The sequence below is a fragment of the Sphaeramia orbicularis genome, chromosome 22, assembly GCF_902148855.1.
Source record: "Sphaeramia orbicularis chromosome 22, fSphaOr1.1, whole genome shotgun sequence".
Classification (NCBI taxonomy): domain Eukaryota; kingdom Metazoa; phylum Chordata; class Actinopteri; order Kurtiformes; family Apogonidae; genus Sphaeramia; species Sphaeramia orbicularis.
In genome coordinates, this window is record NC_043978.1 from 24,859,489 (window position 1) to 24,885,841 (window position 26,353).

General features: G+C 37.3%; 1 protein-coding gene across 1 annotated transcript in view; it reads left to right on the forward strand.

The window, feature by feature from the left end:
* The first annotated feature begins 205 nt into the window (after window positions 1–205).
* htr1d (5-hydroxytryptamine (serotonin) receptor 1D, G protein-coupled) overlaps window positions 206–26,353 on the forward strand; it is a 77,610-nt gene continuing 51,462 nt past the window's right edge. Inside the window, exon 1 of the mRNA XM_030126719.1 lies at window positions 206–840. The gene's annotated coding sequence lies outside the window, so the exon portion shown is untranslated. The remainder of the gene's footprint in view (window positions 841–26,353) is intronic.

The window sequence follows — 26,353 nt, forward strand, 5'->3', positions numbered from 1 at the left end:
ATTGTGCTGGTTATTATCCTGATAACATGGTTTTAGGTTCTGGCAGGTCTAATATTGCTCTACACTGATAATTCTAGACTGGATCCTGGATGTTTCTCAGTCCATCCATACTGGTATCTCTGTCCTACATTAATAATACCGGGGTGTTGTGTCAAACAAATCCACTGGAACAGTCAGAGACGCGCGGCTGTGTCTGCGGTGCGCACATCCACTCAGTGTTTACAGGAGGACGCACACAGGACGCGCTCTCCTGCGTCCAGTCCCGTCCAAACCTCCCGGAAACACCGACTTAAACGCAACTTGTTGACGTTTTTTCTTTATCTCCTTCTTACGGATGGCATAAGCACCGGGAGCTCTGTGTTGTCTATCCCCGGGGGTTTAATTGTTTGTGGAGACAACCCACTACGCGCTGCGCTTTCATCAATCGCAAGATGCTCCACGGGGGTACAACACTTTTTCCCCCTTTTTTTTGTACACTTTTCAGTCCTGCTGCTTGTATTCAGGGAAAATTGATCTTTTTTTTTTTTTGCCGGTACTGTTTTGAAGTTAAGACAAATGCTTGAGTCTCTTAAGTTTTTGCGGAGCTGCTGAAAAAAATACCGGTTTTACGCAGCGCACAGAATCGACTTCACAGTGTTCAGAGGCAGACACACTTTTCCTCTTAGATGAGATGTGAAGCATTCACAGCCTTATGAGCATCGTCTTCTACACAACCAATGTATAATGTTTACACCGGACTCGCGTAAAGGAAAGACAGATCCCGGGATACCTTCAGTGCTTTTGTGTTCCGCTTTCAACTACGAAAAAAGAAGAAAAAGTCTCAAATTAAGGAAAAACATGGTAAGCTTTGCAATATTTTCCTTTTATTTCTTCTCCTTTACAAATAACCTCTCCACCACTGTATGCGTCTCAGCGTTACGCACGGATCTGAGCTTGCAACACGGATTATGCAAGTCGATAATCATGTACTACTTCAATACAATCTTATAACCTCCACCTAAAAGAGTTGGAACAGCAAAATTAGATATATATTAAATCAGAATGTCATGTAAAAGAGGCTCAGACAGCTCCACAGAGAAGCAAAAAAAGTATGATAAGGTCACTTGTTATTATCACTGGCACCCTTTGAGCTCCAAAAGGACTATTTTAGTAACTCACAAAAGGTGAAGATGTCAAAAATAAGCTGTGATAAGGTCAACACAGGCTGGAAAAAGTGAGATTCAATGGAAGAATAACACATTAGGTGGGTATAAGAGTGTTAAATGCATGGAAATAAGCCCCTACTGTTCCACAGAGTGAGTAAACAGCTGGACAATACCACTTCATGGGGTATTATGATGGAAAGATTAAGAATTGCACACACATTTCAATTCCCCAAGGTCACTGATTACAGCTGGATATACATTTACAGACCTCTAATACAGTCAGTGGATTCTTTTTATTCTGCAATTGTTAGAATGTGCTTTTAAAGTAGACTGGGCTGTTTTTACAATGTGATGCTTTAAAGTTGAAATACATGTCCTATTGCAATTATTCGTAATATTATGCAATAATATTAAAGCTGCTGGTGGATCTGGCTGTGATGCTGTTCCACTCCCAGCACGGTTGTGGCGTATGCAGGTTATTTATTTAAATAAATGTAGAGGACAGTGGTGGTCATATTGGTAGAAATGGTGTTATTTAAGGGAGATAAAGTGTCAAAGACTGATTTTTTTATGTGAAACTATGCATATGCTGTCTTTTCTTATAATCCTAATTGGTTTGTGGAGGTTCTGATTCCTGCCCCTCCTTCTCTGCTCATTTCTACTCTATAAAAAGTGCACTCAGAGGTGTTTAGATGCATCTTTTTGTATGAGTTACCAATAGAGAGGAGGGGAGGAGAACAGCTCAAACTCCACTGCAGCATTAGGATCCATCTAAGTCCATTTCAACTTAGCAAAAAATAGACCTGTCCTAGGTGCTCTCAAGCTTTTAAGAATGCCAGCACAGGCTCTTTTCCTTGCAGATGGTGTTGCATTTTTTTTTTTTTTTTTTTTTGCTTTAAGTAGCCCACTGATGTGAGAGATGCTCAGCAAAATGAAAGAGAATCACAATCCCAGTGCTTTGATGAAAAGTGTTTCTCAGCACACAATACCTTTCCATTTGGCTATAAGAGACTCGCACACATGTGGAGGTTCCTCTCTCCCTCGCGCTTTTTTTTTTTTTTTTCTTCTTCCATCTTTTCACACTCAAGCAGCACTGAACACACACACACACACACTCTGAGATACACACTCATAACGCCCGCGCACATGCACTTTAACTACCAGGGTGTGACGGAAGACAGAAAAATGAATCGACTACCCATTAAAATTAAACTGACAGAAAGTCCTATTCATATCATGATGCTTAACATTGACACTGAATTAAGAAAAGTGGAAACAATAAATCCTACACTCTAAATAATTTTCTTATACAATGGAGAATCCCTATATCTGACGGCTAAGAGACCGTGTCACAAAGAGGATTCATTTGTAGCTCATTAGAAGCAGGAGCAATATGAAATTCTGATTTAATAATTAATGTAGGAACAGGCAATTAATGCCACATGGTTCTGAAGGCAGCACCGTATATGCAGCGGCTCTATCGAATAATGTCTTTTCATATGTAGAGAGCATATAGGGGAAAGGATCCCCATTGCTTTCTCTCCCCTGGAGTTACATTGTTATTTTTTTTTCTCTCGTGGAGCATCAGCCACCCCTCTGTTAGGACAAGGCCTCCTCTGGGCTGCAAATCACTGTGATCAGTCAGGGATGTGTGCTGTGATGCTGCGCCTCGACGACTGAGAAATAAAGACAGTTAAAAGTCACAACCATTTTGACTTTCCAATCGACCTGAGCAGACACTCTATCACAAAGTCGTGTAAAAATGTTGACTTAAAGCATAAATATATGATGGTCAGTGCAGACGCTCCCAGTGGGATACAGGCAGGGGCTTCTACTGCTTCTTCATTACAACGTTTTAAACAGACATCCTGCTTTGTTGTATTTTTAACATTTAGTGCAGGGTCAAAACACAGTATTTGAAATCTCTCTGACAGGACATTTTAGAGACAGTTTGACAGATTAGTGTTGCTAAATGACCCACATTTCTACTTTTAAATTCATTTTTGCTATATTTGGACCATAAGGCATTATCCAAAACAAGGAGCTACTTTATATTGAAATAAATGTTGGAATGGCAATCAATTAAAGTTGGTTCTCTGACATTACTGTGTTTTGACCCTGCAGTGTTTTTCAACCTTGGGGTTGGGACCCCTCGTGGGGTCGCCTGGAATTCAAATGGGGTCATCTGAAATTTCTAGTAATTGATTAAAATAAAACAACTTACTAATAAAAAAATACATGGTGAGTTGAGAGACAATCACAATATATAAAAGACAAACTGTGAAGCTGAAACTGAAGCACTGTGGTACTGTTTATCTGTCAAATGTTCATTGTGGTCAGTTTCAGATGCTGCAGCTCTTTCATAATTCATAGTTTGAGTTCTTGTTTGTTCAGTATTAATTGTCAGCCTTGTAAGTCCAAGCTGGACTGACTGTACATATCTTGACCAAGGAAAATAAAATTCTCACTTTGTGCAGTAATCTACACCTGGCTTTTCTGCCTCCGTCCATAATAATATACATTATATAGACTAAATGTCATCTAAAATTAATGTTTATTTGCAACGTAGTAGAGCAAACTATTAGGGCTGCATGATATTGGAAAGAACTGACATTGCGATTTTTTTATTTTTTTTTTTAACCGTGCGATATATATAGTGATATGAAAAAATACTCAGGAGGATATAATAGCTGTTTAGTGCCAACGTAAATGGTAAAACAAATTAGTTGTTTCCTCTTGTTGTGGCAACAGGTGCAAAGCACTGTCGACACAGAACACATGTTTCAATATCATTGTTCTTGTAGCTGAAATAATTCCAGATAAAAGATGTTGCTTTTCTTTTTGGCACCAAGTCTTTGTTTTCCTTTTTTTCTCTCTTGTTCGTTGCTCATTTTTCAATGTTGTTACCAGCGACTCACTCCATGTGCAGGGGGTGTGGTGGTGCTTCAGCAAACTGATTAAGAACGATTGTGATTGGTGAATCGCTGCGCCCAGTGTGTATCAGGTACCCAGGTGGAAATTAAATGAGAACACGCTGAGTTCATTTGCCTCCTACATTGCAGGACCTGCGATGTGACTATTGCGCACACATACATTGCAATGACGATGCTCAAACGACACATATTGTGCAGCTCTACAAACTATTACATGATCAAAAACAAAATAATTTTAGCAAAAAAAAAAAAAAAAAGTCTGGGGTCGCCACAAATTTGTGATGTTAAAATGGGGTCACGAGCCAATAAAAGTTGGGAACCACTGATTTAGTGGAACGTGTTTGCAGAAAAAGACTTCATGATTTTGTTTCCATTGATCCCCTGAAAACATGACCTGTTAATTTGTTAAGAATGAGCTTTTAGTGCAGGGGGAGCAGGTTTTCTCAACAGTCTATCTACACTTCTTTGACTTCTTTTTTTTTTTTTTTTTTTTTTTTTTTTTGGTGGGTGGCATCCAGCATTTTGATGCCACCTCCTATGTCTGAGTGTGGACCATAAACTGTGTACAAAGCCGTTTCCTCCCACTTTGTAAAAATGAAGCCAAATCTAGCAGTCACAGGAGCTACCATGTTGCCTGAGTGCTGCAATTTGGAGCCAGAGTCTCTACAGTAGAGATGCAGCAATGTCGCATCTGCCAGCTGGACGCCTAATAGAGCTGAAGTCCCGCCCCCTCTGCTGTGCCTCATGGGACTTAACTTCGGAAAAAAAAATATGAAGGATGGTCAGTGGAGAGAGACAGTTATTTCCTTGTATGATCTTCAAAGCTCACAAACGTCATTTGGATAAATATTGGCAGAATTTAAAGACTGATTTTAACCCTTTCATGCATAGTGGTCACTACAGTGGACAGTTACTCTACAGCTTTAATCTTGTATATTCATGGGTTTTGTTGTTTTAGTTCCATATCAACCAACACAGTGGACACTTATGCATCATCTCATAAACTCCAATTCATACCATTACTGTAACTTTGCTGTTCTTGATTGGTTCTTGAGTGGAAATCAATTGTTAATATTTATTTTTTGCATATTATCTCCATGAAGTGAGTAAAAACTAGTATTAGAATATGTTAAAATGTGAGAAAACATCAGATTAGCTGCATTAAACATGGTTTTATTTCACTGTTTTCATATCACTTTATGATACTGGGTTTTAAATACATGTTTCTTTGCTTCAAGAATAAAATTCATGGTGTAGCTGAGTGGACATTTTTGTAACTCCATGAAGAACAGGTTAATTAAAAAAAAAAAAAAAATCACATTGTTTTTTTTTTCATGCCTAAAGAGGAATAAAAACACTCAGGAAAAAAAAAATCTTGATTGAGGTTCTCATAATTCATGCATGAAAGAGTTAATGCAATTTATTTTCTGAAACAAGGTCCCATAACTGTAATGGGTTGGACTTTAGGTCACTATTGGTTCCTGCCCACACATTTGAAGGATTTGGGACCGAGACTAGCCTTTACAGCAGTCATCCAATTTTATAATATCAAATAATTTAATTAAAAACTGACTCGAAAGATGAGGATTCGACCAAAAACACCGGAAATCACCTTTAGGAAAAATTTCTTGTATGTGCACTTTGAGTTTCTGATAATGTCCATTATTATGTACAGTCTATCATGTGGACCAGAATTAATATCCCCTTTAATTAAATACTGAATTTAATGAGGGCCTTTCACACTTGTGATGCCAGAATAGAGAAGGCTGAGACAAGGGCCATTTGGTTGGATGCATTTCGCAACAAAAACCACACACGTAAGATTACACTATGACGTAAATAACCCCATTGTGAATACTGCCCAAGTGTATGATTCTAGATAGCATGTGGGCAATGTTCTTAATTCACGTTTCTAAATTTGTGAGACATTTATCATCAAATGAGAGAGAGAGAGAATTAATTAATTGTTACTCATCCCCTGTAAATTGCTTTGGAAAAAAGCATCTGTCAAATGCATGAATGTAAATGTAATGAAATGATTGTTTAGGTGCTTTTTCTGGCTGTGAACATATATATAAAGACCAGTTTGAGACTGATCTCCGTCCTTACACTGCAAAAATCAAAATCTTACCGTGTGTATTTTGCTCATTTCTAGTCAAAATATCTCATCACACTTAAGACATAATCGCCTAAAGAGTAACTTGTAAGTCAGATAATAAGAACTTATATTTAGATATTTTTTTTCTTGAATTAAGCAAATCTTGAATTAAGCAAAAATATTCTGCCAATGGAACAAGTGAAAATTATCTGGGTAAGATTTTTTGAAATAAGATTTTTTCTAGATCTGTTGTCTAAAAATCAGTTCCTATATCTCACTGAAAAGTTACTCTTTCGGTGATTTTTGTCTTATTTTAAGTGTGAGATATTTTGACCAGAAATGAGAAAAATACACTTCATAAGATTTAGATTTTTGTAGTGTTTGGCATATGGTGCGTTATACGTACGCATTTTCGTCCTTTTGCATGTTATTCAGCGCCATTTGACCATGCGTCAATTTCTGCCAAGCTCTTCAGTTGATATAACCCTAACCCTCAGTGCATGGTATTTGATGTGACATGAACATACACGTGGAAAACTTATAATGTGCACAGATAATAGGTCTGCATGATATTGGAAAAAAACTGACATTGCAATTTTTTTTTATTTTTTTTTTTAACCCTGCAATATACTTGTGATTTGAAAAAATACTTGTGGTGCCGACGTAAATGGTCAAACAAATTAGTTGTGTTTCCTCTCGTTGTGGTGACAGGTGCAAGACAGAACACATGTTTCAGTTTCATCCTTCTTGTAGCTGAAATAATTCCAGATAACTGACGTTGCTTTTCTTTTTGGCACCAAGTCTTCGTTTTCAGTGATTTTCTGTTGTCCGTTGCTCATTTTCAGTGTTGTTACCAGCAACTCACTCCATGTGCAGGGGGCGTGGTCTGCTTCAGCAAACTGATTAAGAATGATTGTGATTGGTAGATCGCTGTGCCCAGTGTGTGTCTGGTATCCAAGTTGAAATTAGAATATGTTGAGTTCTTTTACCTCCAATGTCGCAGGACCTGCGATGTGACTATTGCGCGTATGTACGTCGTGATGCCGATGCTCAAACGATATATTGTGCAGCTTTAACAGCTAACACATCAATTGACACCAATTAAAAGTGGTGTGTATATTTACGCAATTTCATGATGTCACGTTGCCAGTTCGTACTAAAAATTCAGTGACAAAAAAAATCTTCAATCTTTGTTCAAAGAGCCATTTTTCTACATTCTGAAAACCTGCCTATTCCCAAGACAGTATATTGACTAGACTTTCATTGAGTGATTCATTCATTTTCCAAACCACTTCATCTTCAGAGGGTGCTAGAACCTATCCCAGCTACTAATGGCCAAAGGCAGGGTACACCCTAGATCTGTTGCCAGTTCATCACAGGGTTGACATATGTAGACAAACGACCATTCACTCACACTTTCACACCTACGGGGGATTTAGATTGAACGATTAAGCTATGCATGTGTTTGCCTTGGTTCTCGAGGTCCCACCATCCAAAGCCGCCCTACCTCATCGTAGTCTGATACAATGTTAGGGATAGCAGACATATTTACGGACTAATCTAAGGAAAAATTGCTACTAAGCCAACAAATATATCAAAATACTCCATAATACAGCTATGGTAAGTGGAATCACATGAACTTTAAACCTTTTTACACAACTGTTGGATGTTACTGTATCATCTAAAAATATAAACACAATTCTGTTAGTCAGTTACTTGCCTCAGCTACATTTGTAGTAGCCTATTGATGAAATACTGAAAATGGAAAACACAATAGTTCAGAAGTTCATGCCTACTTCTGGAGCAGCTCTATCATTTAGACGAGTTGTTGCAACCTCTAATAAGCGGAGAAAACAAACTATGGAGATAGGATTTCACCAGGAGCATGGTAGCTCGTAACACTGTATTTAATAGCAATTGGTGAGATAGAGTGTACAACTACTAAGAAGATGACTGACAGGAGACGCCATTAGCTGACTGAATCTGATATACGAAGTACAGTCAGGGTTGGAACATTCAGCTGGACTGAGCTTTCACACTGCACTCTGTCAAAGAATTGAACCTTTTGAATAGCGTATTACTCTCCTCACCTGTGGTGGCGCTGCACCAAGAATTACTGAAAGAGAAGCCGACAAATGATGAACAAGAAACGTCGCTTATCTATTGGTTAACGTAGGGCAACTTCTGACCAAATATGGAGCTGCGTTGTAGTCCACTTCCTGTATTTGGTTCACTTGAGGTGGACCAAGACCTACGTTTTTTGGTCATTTTCAGAGTGTGGTCCAATGTATTCAGATTCGGACTCGGATACTCAAAGTCCGCTTAATTTTATCAATGTGAATGCAAATGTTCCATGTGTGAGTACCATACCTGAGTCCAGCTGAGAAGGTAGTCCTGGGTCCGGAAAGCGTGGATTCCAGTGCAGAACATTGCAATGTGAAAGCAATCTGTACTCAAGATCGGAAGTGACCTTATTGCCATACCAGCCTTGGATCCACGTGGCACGGGCTCACCTTATTGACTGAACCACCCAGTGATATATCAGGGACAGTGAAGGTCACTCTTCTTCTCTTTGCCTCAAACAGGCTAACAGATAGAAAACTATTGCCCGTCTTGTTGCCATTGTAGACAAATGAACAGAACAGTTGCTCAGTTGATGATGTAAGGGTTTGTCACTTCCGTGTTTGTTAGCTACAGAATTCCCTCCACACCGCCACTTACTGTTTCGGCCCTGTAACACCCACTTGTTCTCAGACATGGGGCCGTGGTACATGCTTGTGAATGCAACATCTGCAGGAAAGGTGTGATCCTATCCAGGTACAGCACACATCCGAATACCCAGTCTGAAAACACCCTTAGGCAGCAAACGAATTAGAGTCCGATTAAACATGGCACCCTAAGATGAGCTACTGCTGTAACTCTTTAAAGGAGTGATATTTTGCTTTTTTTTCCAAATTAATTATACATTTTAAAACACTTCCCTGTGGTCTACATAAACTGTAAGTGCTATGCTTGGGTCTGAATTCTTCATTAATTCAACTCCACAGGTCCATCTTCAACCCTATTTCTGAGTAATGACACCAGAAAGGTCATTTTGAGCGCTGGCCCTTTAAATGTAAATAAGCCACTTCAGCCCCACCCCCTTCAGGTTGTTAGCTGTGCTGCTCTGTCCCATTCAACCAACAACTGAACAAAGTTTGGACATATTTACCTCCGCCAAGGAGGTTATGTTTTTGCCAGGGTTTGTTTGTTTTTGTCTGTTTGTTTGTCTGTCCGTTAGTGTGCAACATAACTCAAAAAGTTATGGACAGATTTTAATGAAATTTTCAAGGTTTGTTGGAAATGGGATAAGGAAGAAATGATTAAATTTTGGTGGTGATCGGGGGTGGGGGGGCCCACGGGGGGGGCACTGATCAGCCTTGGCGGAGGTCTGCGCTCTCCGAGTGCTTCTAGTTTCAATATGGACTACAATAGCTGCTGCAGACAAACAATTATGTTGTACTCTGAAAAATGTTTGTCGGAAGTCTTTACCTTATTTGTGCAAAATTTGTGACATAACTAGTTATAGACGCAACAAATTAAGCAGGAATTAAAACAGGTTGTAGAAATCTACTCGATTATTGCCAAAAGGAATATAAAGATAGCTTTTTGAACTATTAGGGTCCCCAAATATACAAATAAATGTAATAATAGTGGGTTTAGCAAAATACGACCCCTTTAAATGCAACATCCTAAATCGATATCACATCTTTGTCAATCTGATCATATAAAAGCTTAACTCTTCCAATGCAAAGAAGTTGACGATCTCAACATGGTGGTTTGTACGCGTGCTGTCATCAAAACATCACGCCCTTTATCCACAATGTCAGCTTTCACTTTTACACAGACTTTGAGTCGGGTCTGTTTCTGCTCTGAAGCATCCATATTCTCTGTTTAAACCCGTTCTGCAGAACAGTGCATTCCTGAACAGGCTTTGGAAAAGGAACAACTGTCAGGACAGGCAGTACTGTGAACATATCACACGCTGTAGAATGTACTGCATGTTTGTCTGCGCCTGGAAATATGACCTGTAGAGGGACTGTGTCAAAACTGAGAAAACAAGAAACAGATGTACGTGTTTGAGTTACAGCTTCAGGCCATGATTCTAGCATATTTTGCAGCAGAAGCAAACACTGTATCTACAAAGTGTCGCTTTCTCAGAATCTACGATACAACATACCAGAATAAATATTAAAACTCTTGAGGTAATTTAAAACAGTGTCATCACCACAAATTGTTTGTCCTCTAGAATGCCTCCAATGTTTACAGTACCGAGCAGCACATGAATTCGCAGCATCACCACTCAGCAGATGGAGGGGCAGCATCTGTGAAGTAGAGTTTACTATTCAACTGTAAAACACCCTGCCTCAATCCATATCTTCGTCATGTCTCTTTGAAGTGTCACAGGAAAGTGTAATGACCAGGAGGTAGTGGCAGTACAAGGAGTACGACGATATCAACACTGACACCGTTCTTACTTAATTGGCCCAAGTAGTGACATGAGAGAGGTGGAACTACTGTCAGCAGAACTACATTTTATACTCAGTGTGAAGCAGTTGGACAGTGTGAGAGCAGGTCTTAGAATTATACTTAGCTTCCTGTGACAGTTCTTTTTTTTTTTTTTTTTTTTTTTTTTTTTTGCCATGGCTGAAATGTAAGTCTTATCTTTGCCACTGCTGTAATATTAATGTATTAACCATAACCATAGAATGAATCTGCCATTTAAAACCGAAGCATCTTGATCTACTATACTAATCCCGCCTCCTCTGTTATTCTATTGGTTTAAAACTGAAAGTGTACACCCAATACAATCTTCACAAATATGATATTGGAAGGGGAGGCAAGGGGTATTGTTTTTGGTTTGTTTGTTTGTTTGTTAACACTCTAGCAGCAAACCTATTGGTTGGTTAGGGTTAGTAGGTCAAAGTTTAAATTGTTTTATGAATTTTTTTATTCCTTTTTTTTCCCCATTTACTTATAATGGGTGAAATTTCACATGTCTGTAGCAGCGAAACTATTAGTTAAATTCATACCAAATTTGGTTTGTAGATTGCCAGTGACCCTGAATAGATCTGATTACATTTTGGGAACAGTTACTCAAAGTTAAAATTTTTATGAATTTTTTTAAATCTTTTTTTTCCCCCCATTTACTTATAATGTGTGAAATTGCACATGTCTGTAGCAGCCAAACTATTGGTTGAACTCATACCAAATTGACTTTATAGATTGCCAGTGACCCAGAATAGATCTCATTACATTTTGGGAACAGTAGATCAAAGTGAAAATTTTTATTAATAATAATAATAATAATAATAATAATAATAATAATAATAATAATAATAATAATAAAATCTTCTCTTTTACCTATAATAGGCAAAATATGTGCAAGGGGTGGGGTTTGTTGTGCCCGTCACCACTTGTTTATGTGTAGATTTGTGCCTAAATTGTTATCTTTCTCTTGAGTTTGTTCTTAATTTATTTGTTGCCCTGAAGTGACTCAATGACCAGTCCTGAATCCCTCTGTGCAACTAATTTAACATCTATGTACCTCTTCAGACATGCAGGAACATTTTTCAGCTTACATGATCACGGGAATTTGACTTGTTGAAGGAAAAGGTGTTACAGTATGGGTCAAAACACAGTATTCGAAATCTCTCTGACGGGACATTTTAGAGACATTTTGACAGATTAGTGTTGCTGAATGACCCACATTTTTTTCTTTTAAATTCATTTTTGCTTTAGTTGGATCTTAGAGGATTATCCAAAACAAGGAGCTGCTTTATATTGAAATAAATGTTGGAATGGCAATCAGTTAAATTTCTCTCTCTGATGGGACATTACTGTGTTTTACGCGTATCCATCTGTACAAACTGGAGCATCAAACACTGAAATGTAATGATGTTGGTGGAGAAATTCAGAGACAACTACCTACACAATGGTGACTATTGGCTTTTAAAACTATGTAAGATTAACCAAGTACAACACACTCTAACGCAAAGTTCAGGTAGTGCATTGTTTGTCGACTTCAGCTAACTCAGTTTTTCCCATTTTGATCTTGTTCCCAAGTTCGCCAGTGCTTCCCATGTGGTCTATATGAGCCTGACAGCTAGAAAGTTTTGAGTCGGACTGGGGCCTTTTCTGTGCTGAGCTAGTTCACACACAAAAGCCACATGGTTTTCCACTGGGTCTTCTCTTGTCAGTGGTCTCAACCTCGGTACTGATTAAGATCTGGAGTTGGTCCCTGAGCACCTTCAATGGCAGCTCACCGCTCCTAATATGCTAAATACTAATGCTAATCTCTAATGCTAATGTGTGTTACTGCGTGTTATAGGATGGGTGAAATGCAAAGATGGTATTTCCCTTCAGAGATGATGAAGTGAGTTAACCTTTAGGCTTAAAGATAGGGTAGGAGATCCTGGAAAAAGGGTTCGAGCAAGCTACATTTTGAAAATAGACAATTTAAAAGTCCAAACCCCTTTCTTCAGACTTTCCCCCGAAGCCACGCCTCCATTGTATTGATTGTACTCGCAGAGGGGGGGACAATGCAATATGCAATCATTTCGATGGGCCAGTTAAAATGATTGGATGGTGTTTTTTCAATCCTGTCCGTTCCACAGGTGACTAAAATTTTTTATTTTTGTGTTAGAGCATTTAATTAATTGGTTGCAATTGGGATGTGAAGGGGATTTTAAGTAAAATAGTAAAAAATGCTCCAGGAAAACATCTCCTACCCTACCTTTAACCTAACCTCAATGAACAGTCAGCTCCAACAGACAATAGACTGAAACACATAACCTTAACTTAAATGTAAGCACAAGTAGTCACAAAATGCCGTTAAAGCTCCAAAATCAGAAACTCCTGAATATTAAAAACACATAATCCTTCTGTAGCTCTCTTCTTTTGGTCCAAATCAGAAGATGTAATAAAAATATAGATGACCTTATGGAAAAGTGAAGCCACTTTACTGCTAATTACACCTGTCAATCACATGTTTAACCGCCTATATTTTACCCGAAAACACCTGTGGTTAGCCAAAATCTGCATGAAGGCATAGGATCTATACAACCTGAAATCACATGCAAAAACTAGATGCAAACGTTTTGTGTCCTCACAGATCACTTGAGTTATAATTGGGTTAAAGGTAATTATGGAATTTTTTCCCAGTGACACAAAAAAAAACTATCAAGCGCTGCAGCTTAAAAGCATCAGGCTTAATGCGATCCTCAAAGGAGACTTGCTTCTCCCAGACACAAGAGCTCCTGCAGGTAATATAACCTGAAAGGACCCGCATCTCAATCCTGCAGAGCTCTGAAAAAAAAACCTCTTTGAAAGCAGAACTTTGAGACCCAACCAACAGCTTAGATTTCCCATAAGCTCAGTCTGTTACCTGATGGAGTCATGAATATAGACTGCCAGGCATTTGTGCATCTGTGTCTACAGCATCAAGTACAAGACAACAGTCAACCACAATTCAGCACCAGCCACATATTAAGAGCAACATGGACTAAAGCCTGACCGATTAATCGGCCAATTATAGCATTTCACCAATTAATCAACATTAGCCAATATGTAGCTGATGTATTAACTTTTTTGCTGCGTGGAGATTCTGTCGCTCGCTGCTCCTGTGTGTGTGTGTGTGTGTGTGTGACACGGAGAGTCAGACAAACAGTAAAAAGACTTAGTTTCACTTTCACTCCTGCTCGGACAATGACGCTATCACCCTCACACACACACAATCACATTATCACGGAGCTACTGCTAATCCCCCCCGCTCAAACTCAGACCCCCCCCCCCCCCCCACCACCACCACCACCACCACCGGCAAAAATCATGGACCGCTACCGTGCACTCTGACGGGGATGGACCGCTAACCCCCCCCCGAAAATCACGGACCCCCTGTCTTATGAACTATTCACCCCACACACACACATACACCCATGTCCGTGCACTTCCTGTCTACCTCACGGTTTCATTCTGCCAGCAGGCCTGGGTGTTAATAGTGTAGGGGAGACTGGGGACAGTTGTAACACGGGTCAGTTGTAGTGCTTGCTATTGCTCCAATCAGGAACAACTTAGGACTCACCTAATTCACTCTGCACGTGCTCAGTTTAGTCCTTAGTCCACATGGGAAGTTGTAGTGCCGTGAGGCAGACACATCAAAATTTGTGAGTGAAAACATAATTTTATGGTAAGTACAATTTTTTGCTCTAATTATTTTTGTGACTGCATAGTTTGTATTTGAAAGTTGTGTAAATTATATTTGTGAGATAAACAAAGATTTATGCAACTGTTTATCCACCTGTCCACAATTATCTAATATAAGATTATTATATCCTGTGTAGATCAGTGTTCTTATATCATATATCGGCCAATATATCAGATATCGGTTATCGGTCAATATCAGATATCGGCCAATATATTGGATATCGGCTTTTTTTAGCCCCCAGTATCGGTATCGGCCCCAAAAATCCCATATCGGTTGGGCTCTAACATGGACCAACATGATTTGCTTCTGATTTTGATTTTGGGCCTAATTTTTGTTTAATGAGAAACTACTCAAGGAAGTATAGGAATGCAGATGATTGTTTTGACTCTCATGGTCCGGGTTGCTGTGGAGATAAAAGTTAAAATGTTTTAAGGTGTATGTGTTGAGATGAAATGTTCAGCTGGCTGATGACAACAATAAATTGTAAACTAGTTTTTATCTATGTATTTGTAACTGTATCTGTATTTTAATGGACCCCAGGAAGAGTAGCAACTGCTATGGTGGAAGCTAATGGGGATCCATATAAACAATAACCAAATAATGATGCACCAAATGTTTTCAGTTGGTGAAAGGTCTGGATTACAGGCTGACCAGTTCAGCACCCAGACTTCTACTACGAAGTCATGGTGCTATAATAGACAGGAAATATGAAATATTCTGAAATTCATGGGAAGGAATGTTTCTAGGACCAAAAAAGTTTGTTCGAGGTGCTCTTTGGAAAAAGGGATTCATAAAGTAGATGCCAAACTGGAAGAAAAACTCCAAGGGACTCTCTTTAAACATTAACATGTCTTTGTTACTATGGCACAGTCATGTCTAGATAGGTGTAGATATGACCATGCCATGGTAATGAAGGCATTTTAATGTTTAAAGAGAGCCCCTTGGAGTTTTCCTTCCAGTTTCGTATCTATGAAATATTCTCGTCTTTTCCTGACAAAAATGACATCTGGATGGGAGTGTATGTTGCTCTAAAGCCTGTATATATCACTCTGCATTGATGTTGCTTGTCAAAGACATGCTTTTGCTGAGTCCGTAGGCACTAATGCACCCCCATACAATCACAGATACAGGCTGTCTAACTGAGCACTGGTAACAACTCATTAGAAAAGAATTTCAGATTTCAGCTTATTGTCTGCAGCAGAACTTCCTCATTTCCAAGCCAAATTTCTCCTAAGGGAGACAAAAAAATAACCTTGAATTCTTCTGATCACAGAATAATTTTACACTTCGCCTCAGTCCATTTTAAATGAGTTTTGGACCAGAGAAGACGCAGAGACTTACTGGATCATGTTCACATATGACTTCATTTCTGCATGGTAGAGCTTTAATCTGCATTTGGGGATGTCAAGACAAACTGTGTTCTGAGGCCATGATTTCAAGAAGTGTTCAAGAGCCCATGCAGTTATTTCCATTACATAATCATGTCTGGTTTTAACGTAGAGCTGCCTTAGGGTCTAAAGATCAGAAGCATCTATGGTGACTTTAAGCCTGGTCCTTTTACGCTCAGAAATGTCCCCAGATTCTCTGTATCTTTTGATTTTATTATGTAGTGTAGAACTGAAACTGTACCTACAAATTGTAGAACGTCTGCCCATCTTTAGGGACTCTGTCTTTTTAAGATTCTCTTTATATACAAAGTCATGTCACCGACCTGTTAACAATGAACCTAATTATTTGCAAAATGCTCCTCCAGCTGTTTCTCTTGTTGTACCACTTTTCAATACTTCTGTTGCCCCTCTCCTAAGTTTCTGAAAGTTGCTGGCATTAAATTCAAAATTAAAATATCCTTCTTTTAAAATCACACTTTTTTCAGTTTAAATGTTTGATATGTTTTCCACATGCTATTGTGAATACATTATGGGTTAATGGAATTTGCAGATCATTGCATTTGTTTTTTTATTTACACTGTATCCCTAATTTTTGGAATTGGGGTTGTGCAACAAATGAATAAACAACCTGTACATTTCTTCACAGCTATAATTGAGAAGAAAAAGTAGAGATTGAGAACTCTGTTACCTCTGTAAATGTTTATTTATTTATTTTTTTTTCTGGGTGAAATTGAGGAATAATTTGTTTTCCTCATGAGCCATCATGCACTTACCTGTATCTACAGCCAGATTTGTTTTAATACTTCATTCAAGCTGCTGGAAATAAGTTATTCTTGTTTTTCTTCTTTAGACGCATTAACAGCAGATTAGATGCAAAAAAGAAAATCCTTAAATGCATCAGACCTTATCTGCCTTATCTTGAAAAGCTGTTACTTTTCACATTAAGAGCAGTAACTCTTCCAAAAAAGACACACACAAAAAAATTACCTCAGGAGAATGTAGAGATTTTGTGCAAAATTGATGATCTTTTCGATTTACTGTCTCTGTTACAATATGTGCATAAAAATGCGTTGATGGAAACAGGTATTTGAAAATCAGTCACAAGTCCATTATTCAGACTGCAGAGACAGGCATGAATAGTATTAAAGCCTGGAGGGAGATATAGGACACAGGAAGTGAAGTTTAGCAGTTGGTCTCATAACAGATATTTTGGACAAAAAAAAAAAGGGATCCAGAGTTGCATGAATAATAAATGATGAGAAATATAGATGCAAAATCACCTTTTGGTGCATGAAAAGTATTTCGGCATGCACATATATTGTATGCCCTGCTGATCATGAGATAGTGGTGAGTACAGAAAGTTGGCAGAAGTCCATGTGGCAGCTGCTGATATGAAGATGCAGAGTCTCATCACATTGCAAGTTCAGCTCCGAAGCTAAAACTCAGGAATGAAAAATATAGAGTATTTAAAGTAGAACCATCTCACCATTTGCTTTTATTATTTATTTATAGGATTGTTAAACTTCAGGGAAAACATCACACAGCAAGTTCAAGCTTTTCATTGTGACTTTATTGGTTTTCTTGTGAGCAAACTGGAAACAGATCGAACACATTTTGAGAGTTTGCAAACAGTAATGAAGCCATAATCAGATGCTGATGTGCGAAAGGGAAAAAAAAACAAAAAACACTGTTGACTGAGCATTGACTCGCAGGGTAAAGTTTGTATTGATCAATCTGGGCTTGCCTGAGATTCAATTTCCTATAGAAACTCTGACATCTACGATCTCTGGCAAGAAAAGTGCAGCAATAAAACCATGAGCATAAACATTAAAACCCTGGCCTTTTACACTATGTCATGATGCTGAATTTTGGTTTGTGTAACATCAGCCACATAATCAAATGTGAGTCAGGTGCTAAAAAACTATGTTTCATATATAGCCTTCACATTTAACCCTTAAGGGTCCATGGTCACGGCCCCCATGACTGAATCACATATTTTCAACACATCGTAGCATCGGAACTCAGTCACATAAACCACTACATTGGAAAGTGCAGACTTGAAATACTCTCCCACTTTTTTTTTGATGTTGATAGAGCAAATATAACCGGAGATATGATGGTTCGAAACCGGAGCAAACAAATGTAAATAAAAGTATGAAAATGAGGTGGTGGTGGAAGGGGGGGGTGTTAGATTTCTTACCATATCTTCAGCATTTTTTGTCCTTTTCCAAAATGGAAAAAACTGGCCAAATCTGCAGATACTAATGCTGCGTTCTAGGCCACCCGTAACTCGTATTTTTCCAACCTTCCACTGGTGAAAATGCACTGGAATGGCAGTCAAACCTGTGACTTCCCACATGTGAACTCATACTAGATCACTGTACTCCCAGTTCCGAGTTCTGACATCACATAGCCTGTAAAACAGCAAAGGCGGCCCCCATGCATGTGATGTTTATGCAGATCGTTTATTAAAACAAGGTATTGCTCGAACGTTATTTATCCGAAAATGTTCTGCATAATCAGCAGCAACCTTAGTGTTAACTGGTTTTCAGTCCATTGAGTGGAACAATAAATTAATACCGAATATGTATCCAAATATACAAATAACATAACATAAAAAGGTATGACATCATCTTTTGCCTTATGCACTGTTTTTCCTCCTCTGTTTCCCTCAAATAAGCAAAGAGCAAACACCTCTAGGACAGAAATGACTGTAAATGGACATAAGCCCCATATGGTCCACCATGCTGGTTTGTTTACATCTAGCTCCCACAATTCCTTGCGCTCTGGCAGTTTAGCGTGACTTGCCTGGAACGGTACAAAGTCGTGAGTCATGGTTTGAAGTCGTGCCTGGAACGCAGCATAATCCCCAGACTGAATTAACATTACAGGTAAGGGTGAGGATGACCCCCACCTGAACCGGATGCGGAAACCGGGAGGACTAGGGGGTGGGGGGGTGAGAAAACCGGAGAAATCGCCTATGTAAAGATATGCTTTTATGTCAAATATTTGAGTATAGTTTTAATTTATTACAGTTTTAATTTTATATACCTAATATTTGGAACCAATATTTACTTTTAAAGTCTTTAAAAAGGTTCATTAAGCATCTGTGTGTTATTTATGCAATAAATTTTATATACATATATATATATATATATTTTTTTTTTGTGTGTGTGTGTGTTTTTTGGCATTTTGTGTTGATATAGTTGGTTAAAGTGAAAAAATAATAGGCAGATGAGATAGATGAAGTTGTGCTGAAAAAAACAATAGTACACATTTCCTTATATAGTATATAAAGGCAAAATCAAAAGTACTCAGAAACGGCCAAAATAGGCTCAGACCAAGGTTTTTATCATTAACGAAAACTAACGAAATGACGAAAATTAGAATTGAAAAAACATTTTTGTTAACTGAAATAAATTAAAACTATAACTAAAATTAAAAAAAAATGATAACTAACTGAAACTGTATTGTGTGCTTGTAAAACTAACAAAAACTTAGAAAAATTATGGATAACATTTCCTTCGTTTTCGTCTTTGTCAATGTCGGATTGATACGAAAGCGGTTTATTTCAATCTAGCAATTTTAGCTAGCGGCACCATATGGTACTTCACGGTCCGTCACTTCTCGTCACTTGTGGTTTACAGTCGTCTTCTCGTCCCGACTCTACCTAGAAACATGGAGTCTAAAGTTGGGAGAAAGCAGCAGAGTCCTGTCTGGGTTTTATTTGAATATGACGTCAAAGACGGTAAAAGATACGACAAAACTAAAATTAATACTAAAACTAAGCATTTAGTAAAAAATGAAGCTAAAAAAAACTAGCAAACCTGCTCTAAAAACTAATTAAAACAAACTGAATTAGAGAAAAAAAAGTCAAAACTAAATAAAACTAAACTATAATGAAAAGTCCAAAACTATTATACCCTTGGCTCAGACCCCTAAGGGTTAAACTTGACTAGTGGTTACATATCGAAAATGTCCGCGTGACAGTGGTAATACACACAGATGTATATAATGTAAGAGCAGACACTGTCAAATGCACACACGTACCTTTTTGTCTGCACACACCGCCTCAGCTAACCCAGCCCCACCTTTCATGCCGTTGTTCACATCTTTTCTCTGATCCCCATGTCAATCTTTATGCTGCTGAGTTTTCTTTTCACTCTGGAATTAAAGCAATCCAGAAAACTGAGACTGTATCACTTCTAATCCCATTGGATTTACAACCAGGATTATTCACAAGGGATTCCGCTCAGTCTGAGAGTATTTTTTAACTCAGAATAACACGCCAATGCCACTGTCTGCTGTTTCTGTTAACATATCCTGAAGCAGAGGATGCAACCCACAAGGGCGCTATGATAATAATGATGCTTTATTTTTATTCATGATTAGTTTGACCTCAGATGCTTATACGTTTTAGCCATTTGTGCTGCGCTCCATGCTTTTCTGCATTTTTCTTCTTTTTGTGATTTTTTTTTTTTTTTCTCTTTTTTCTGCTTATCTCATAGACTCATTTCTCTCCTTTTTATTCATTACTGCATTCCTCCATCTCTGACTAATCTATGGTCAGGCTACCCACATAATTAGAGTTGAATCCTGAAGACCAGGCCCTCCAGATGAAAGTTGTAATTACAATTTGTCACTTACTATGAATATGACACCGAGGGTCATATGAGAATCCATTCAACCCTCTTAAGTCCCTCCACTCACAGCAGCAGCTCCGCCACTCAAGCCATTTGTGGTCAATCTGTCAAGATGGAGTCCTTCCTGAAGGATGTCGGTTTCCGTTGCTCGGCGCCACTTTATACAGGAACTGTTTAACATTAACAAAAAATATGTATGTTGTTTTCACAGTACATGCAAAACAAAACCAGAGGTTTATAGTATGTAAGATATAGATCAGGGGTGTCAAATTCATGTTAGTTCAGGGGGTAGTTATTGAGCAAAAGCAAAAATATTTAAGGCAGTCATCAACTCTTTTAACCCATAGAGACCCAGTGCTACTTCTGTGGCAGCTCCCACATGAATATTTATCTCTATGTAACCTCTCTTAAGGGATTTATCACCGTTTATTATAATATTATCCTCTGTATTTTGGATTTTTTCAGTGAAAATCAGGTATTTTACTATGTTTAATTCACTAATCATGTAGATCAGGGGTGTCAAACTCATGTTAGTTCAGGGGCCACATACAGCCCAATATGACCTGCAGTGGGTCGGATCATTAAAATAACATAATAATGCATAAATATCAATTCCAAAATGTGTAAGTCTAATTTCTATGTTTTAGAGTGGGAAAAAAGTAAACTGATATTATCAAAATTTTTACATCTACAAACTATCCTTTACAAAAATGTGGAAAAACATGAACAACCACTGACCAAAATGAAATTTATTAAGAAAAAAAATGTACTTTTAACAATTTATGCCATTATTTGGCCTCAGCTCTACAAATACACAGAACTTTTAATAAGAGACAGAATATTGGTGCAATTACTCTTAATTCTCTTAAGACATTTCAGGTTGTTCATATTTGTTCAGGTTTTTCACAGTTTTTGTAAAAGGCTAGTTTGTAAATGTTAACATTTTTGTGTAATTGTACTTTTTGGTTTACACTAAAACAAAGAGAAAAATATGTGGTTTTCATTATTTATAGTTTATTATGATAGTATTTTACTGGTCTGACCCACTTTAAATGGAACTGACCTAAAATTATTTTGACATTCTGAATGTTAATATCTTCAGTGTAATTTTTGTGTTTCACTAATTCATCCCATGGGCCAGACTGAACCCTTTGGCAGGTCGGTTTTGGGCCCCAGGCGGCATATTTGACACCCCTGATATAAAGGGACTAAGGATAATTGTTGTGCAGAAATAGATAATAGTTTCTTTACCTTTAAAATAAGCTGCTTATATATGGAAACAGTGGATTGGCTCCATAGAGTCCACCATGTTTATACTGTTGCACCAAACCGACTTTCTTCTTCTTCTTCTTCTTCTTCTTCTTCTTCTCCTTCTTCTTCTCCTTCTTCTTCGTCTTCTCCTCATTTTTAGCGAGGTTTAAGTGCATTATATTGCACTTTCCACACTCACACATATGCATTACGTGTGAGTGTGAAAAACTAAACTAAAAAGCTCGGAACACTTACTCTGTCAAGGGACTTCCATGATTTTTTTTGCAGTTTTTGTTGGGAGATATTCATTTGGATTATATATATATATATATATATATATATATATATATATATATATATATATATATATATATATATATATATAAACACCAAGAGCATCAAGTTCTGCTTCAATATGATGTAGCAAAAAGTTCATCCTGAATCTAAATGCAAATTGTTCATAGACATATTTTTTCTTTTCCACTGAAAGTTCCACCAACTGGATTTATCAACTGGATTTGATGACAGATTATTAATGTTTTTTGTTTAGAGAAAAATATAATGGGGCTTGGTTTAAAATGGAGCCAGTCTGCAAAAATGAGATAAATAAAATGATTTATTAAAGCTGCAGAAGCCAAAATCAGGGGAGAAAAAAACTCTAGAACTGGGAAATATACATCACCTTGCTGCAGCTCTCTCCTCTCTGTCCAAATCAATAAACAAAATGTAAATACAGATCTAAGTGTGTTCATGGTGTTATAGATTAGACAGAGCAGAGCAGTAAAGACTTATTCAGTTTGCATGAACAGACTCTGATCAGCAATTGGTTAATACAGCTGTCAATCACATATGCATCTTATACTGCTCGTTTTATGTTTTAGTTTTTTTTTTAATTTCTGCTTTTTTTTTTAATGATAACATCAGCCTACCCAGGGACTACAGGTGTAAATTAGGGTGTCAGGGGGTCCCAAAAAATTGACGTCATTTGAGATGTCCATATCGGAGTGACTGCATGGTCAGGAGAAATGATACTTAATAGGATTGATTTGGACATAAAAGGTTTTATTCTACAAATTTTAAATGAAAAATTCTGGGGAATGGTAATTTTATAATGTTCCAAAGTTATTATAAATGTTCAATGTGTGCGCTGCTTGTGATACGGTACACATCAAGTCGGTAGTGGAGTCCTTTTTTCTGACACAAACAGCCTTTCTCTTGAAACTTCTTATGCCACGTCCAAATCTGCTTTCCTGTTTGCACTTCTTTTTTTTTTTTTCTTTTTTGTTTTGCACTCATTCATTCATACATTTATTAAAATGAATTTTTCTACTACACACAACAGGTACAATCTCAACCAAAAAAGTAGGCACACACATATAAAAAATACATAAAGCCAAGTTCTTGGGGGAAAAAATAGCAGTTTTGAAAAGAGTCTGGAGGTTTTTTTTGTTTTTTTCAAACTTTTTTTATTGGGTTTTGCAGGTGTATACAAATGTATCAGAAAAATTACAAAGAGATAATTATACATTTTTCTTAAGAAAAACTAAAGATCAAGAGAGTGATTACTGAAGTATTAAGGTATACCCAAACAACTCTTATAATACTAGAACCACAGTAAATAAAAGAAAGGAAAAGAAAAGAATAAGTAAACAAACAAAGGTTGGACTAGGACAGAATCAACACCAAAAAACCAAAAAATCAAACAAACAAACAAAAAAATTATAATAATAGAAACACCATCACATCAGTCAGGTATTAATAAACTACAACCGGCACATCGCAAGTCTGAGCGGTGGCACGTAATTCTCCTCACACCAGGAGTAGCATAACCAAAGACAACCTTTGTGTCAGTCAGGGGTGAGTGAAAGATCTGTCTTCTTGACCAATCGAAGAAATGGGTCCCGTAGTTTCCCAAATTTACTGGAGCAGCCAATTAAAGAGAGTCTGATTTTTTCCAGTTTAAGAAAATAAAGAGTATCTCTAATCCAGTGGGTATGATGGTTGACATGTTGTTGATTTCCAATTAATTAGAATTAATCTTCTAGCTAATAGAGTAGCAAAAGCAAGTACATCCTCTTTGAACTTAAAAAAGTAAGGGGGAGAAACTCCAAATAATGCGCACAGGGCGTTTGGCTTTATTTTTTCCCCAACAACCTCTGACGAAGTATTGAAGATCTGTTCGCACTTCTTTATGAAATTTTCAAACAAATTCCTGTTGTGTATTCACATTTGACTGAGTTTGTGTGTACTTCAATACACAGAACGCCTTTTCTGTTGCAGTAAACAGCATGTCTATTCCTGAAAGCAGAACAATAAAAAGGATTACACTTTTTTTTTTTGGAGTAAAAAGAGCAAACAAATTATAAACAAATTATTTGATGATTTTTTTGGGACACCCTGTATATTGTGCATTGTCCTTGTCTAGATAAATAAATAAAATATAAAACAAATACAAAATATTTAGCCCAATGCCTGTCTGAAACCACCTGGGATTAACCAAAAACATGCATCTCAGTGTACATTTTCTACTGTGAAGGAGCAGGAGTAGGTGTTGTGTCCTCAGACCACTTCAATCACAGTATGCCAAATGGTATTTATAAAATTTTAACCACTCACATCTTTTTTGGCCAGGAGGCTTATATTGTTAAAGTGGAAATCCTCATCTCCAGCAACTTTCTCAAAATGGATCAAGGAAGTACTTTATTTTCTCAAACTGGAAAAAATTTATTTGATGTTAGTTAGCTGGAGCTTCAAACACTTTTGGAAAAACATGGACTCCTTTTCTGATGTATGTTAATAATGCAATTGGTCATGTTTCTCTTGACTGAGTATTTTGTTTTACAGTTTTGTTTTTGTTTTTTTTTCTTAACATTTAAAGTGGAAATTTTGTACTTCTATTTTGTATTTATTTACTGTTAATTTATTTGTTTATTTATCTTTCCTGTGATTCGGAGGGGATGTGTGCTAGGGGAGGGGAGGGGTTTGTTCCGCTCGTTGTTTGTCTGTGTGTTGGACTTTTATATCATACGACGGAACTATGTTCTTTTTTATATATGTTAAAAATAACAAAAAACAATTAACAGAAGGTTAAAAAATAAATAAATAAATAACCAGTGATTCTTAAAAAAAAAAAAAAAAAAAAAACGCACTCTGCAGCCACAGCCTTCATGTAACTCATATCAGTATTGTATTTTTTAATATATAAACACATACAGGAGTCTGGATGCCAACTCAGGTCTCTGTTGGATGTTCAGTTTCTTAAGTATAAAAAGACAAAAATGTTCACAATTCCAGCTAAATCCGATAAATCTACCAAAATATAAAATAGGCAACATCTTGTTTATCACAAAATGGAAGTAGATTTCCAAGTTAGTTGAATGAATGTCATTTTTGTGAAACAGAACTGACCAGTCTGACAGTTTTTTCCCACAGGTGAATATTTTACCCTTTATTTTTTTACCTTCCACTTTTTGACAGCCTCCTCTACCTAATTGTAATTTAGTTCAACGTTTCTGCCAGACTGACTCCAGATATTAGAGATTCTGTTCTTTTTACTGACAAATAGTTTCTGTAAAGTTTTGCAGTACAATAGGGATGCATCCTGCTTAAGTGACAATAAATCAATAAACCATCTCCTTAAAGTTCCAGCTGTCTGTGTAGTTCACACTAACTAGCCGATATATGCCCTGCTCTGGGTAAGGATACAACACAATGCATAAGTTAACAAGTCAAACAGTCACATGTCAGACCGGGTTCTGACACAATTTGGGGGAAAATGATTCAACATTAACCCATAAAGGCCCAAACATCCATCCTGCATCTACTGATCTAAACTGTTTAATACTTAGATTAAACCATGTGAATAATTGGTGTAAAATACAGTTTGTCATCTTTTCATGTTCGTCAGATATGACCCATCTGGACGTTCAGAGGCTCTGTGGTTACCGTGGAAACGCTGTCATCTTCTACAACATTGATTCATCAGTAAAACCCATGGAGTTGGATCAATGACAGTGGATGGATACACTTATTTTTGCGTTCAGTTAATGATATACTTTGATGAAAAAGTCACTAGTTGCTTTTCCATTGGACATCTGCGCAGAACTTTACAGATATTTACTAAATGTCAAAAAAACAGAAGTGCGTAAATCACAAATGCGAGGATTTGTTTATTTATTATCGCAAGATGACATGAGAAGTCATTCCATAAACATGGCGACGAACGTAAATATGGTGTTGATTCACAGATATATTCATTATTATTATTTATTACCCTTCTATCTCATACTAAATTACAAAAATGATTGGGTTTCCTGGTGTGTCCACACATACCACGACATGTTTCTTCTTCTTCTTCACTTGTTGTAATGTACGTCAGCATCCGTTTTTTTAATTCACCTGACACTAGATGCAAAAAAAGTCTTTCCATTGCAGTTTTGCGTGATATACCATTTGTGCTACACCTGAAAAACCACCTCTTGCCAGTGCAAAAACTTTTCATCGAAAAATGAGACTTTTGGCAAAATTGTCGTTTTTCCATTAGGTAAATTTTTATGCACAAGTTATATTTGTGCAATTTGAGGGTCAATGGAAAAGCGACTACTTTTTGTCAGTTTTTGATATAATAACCCTCTACTTTAATTTGAGCTT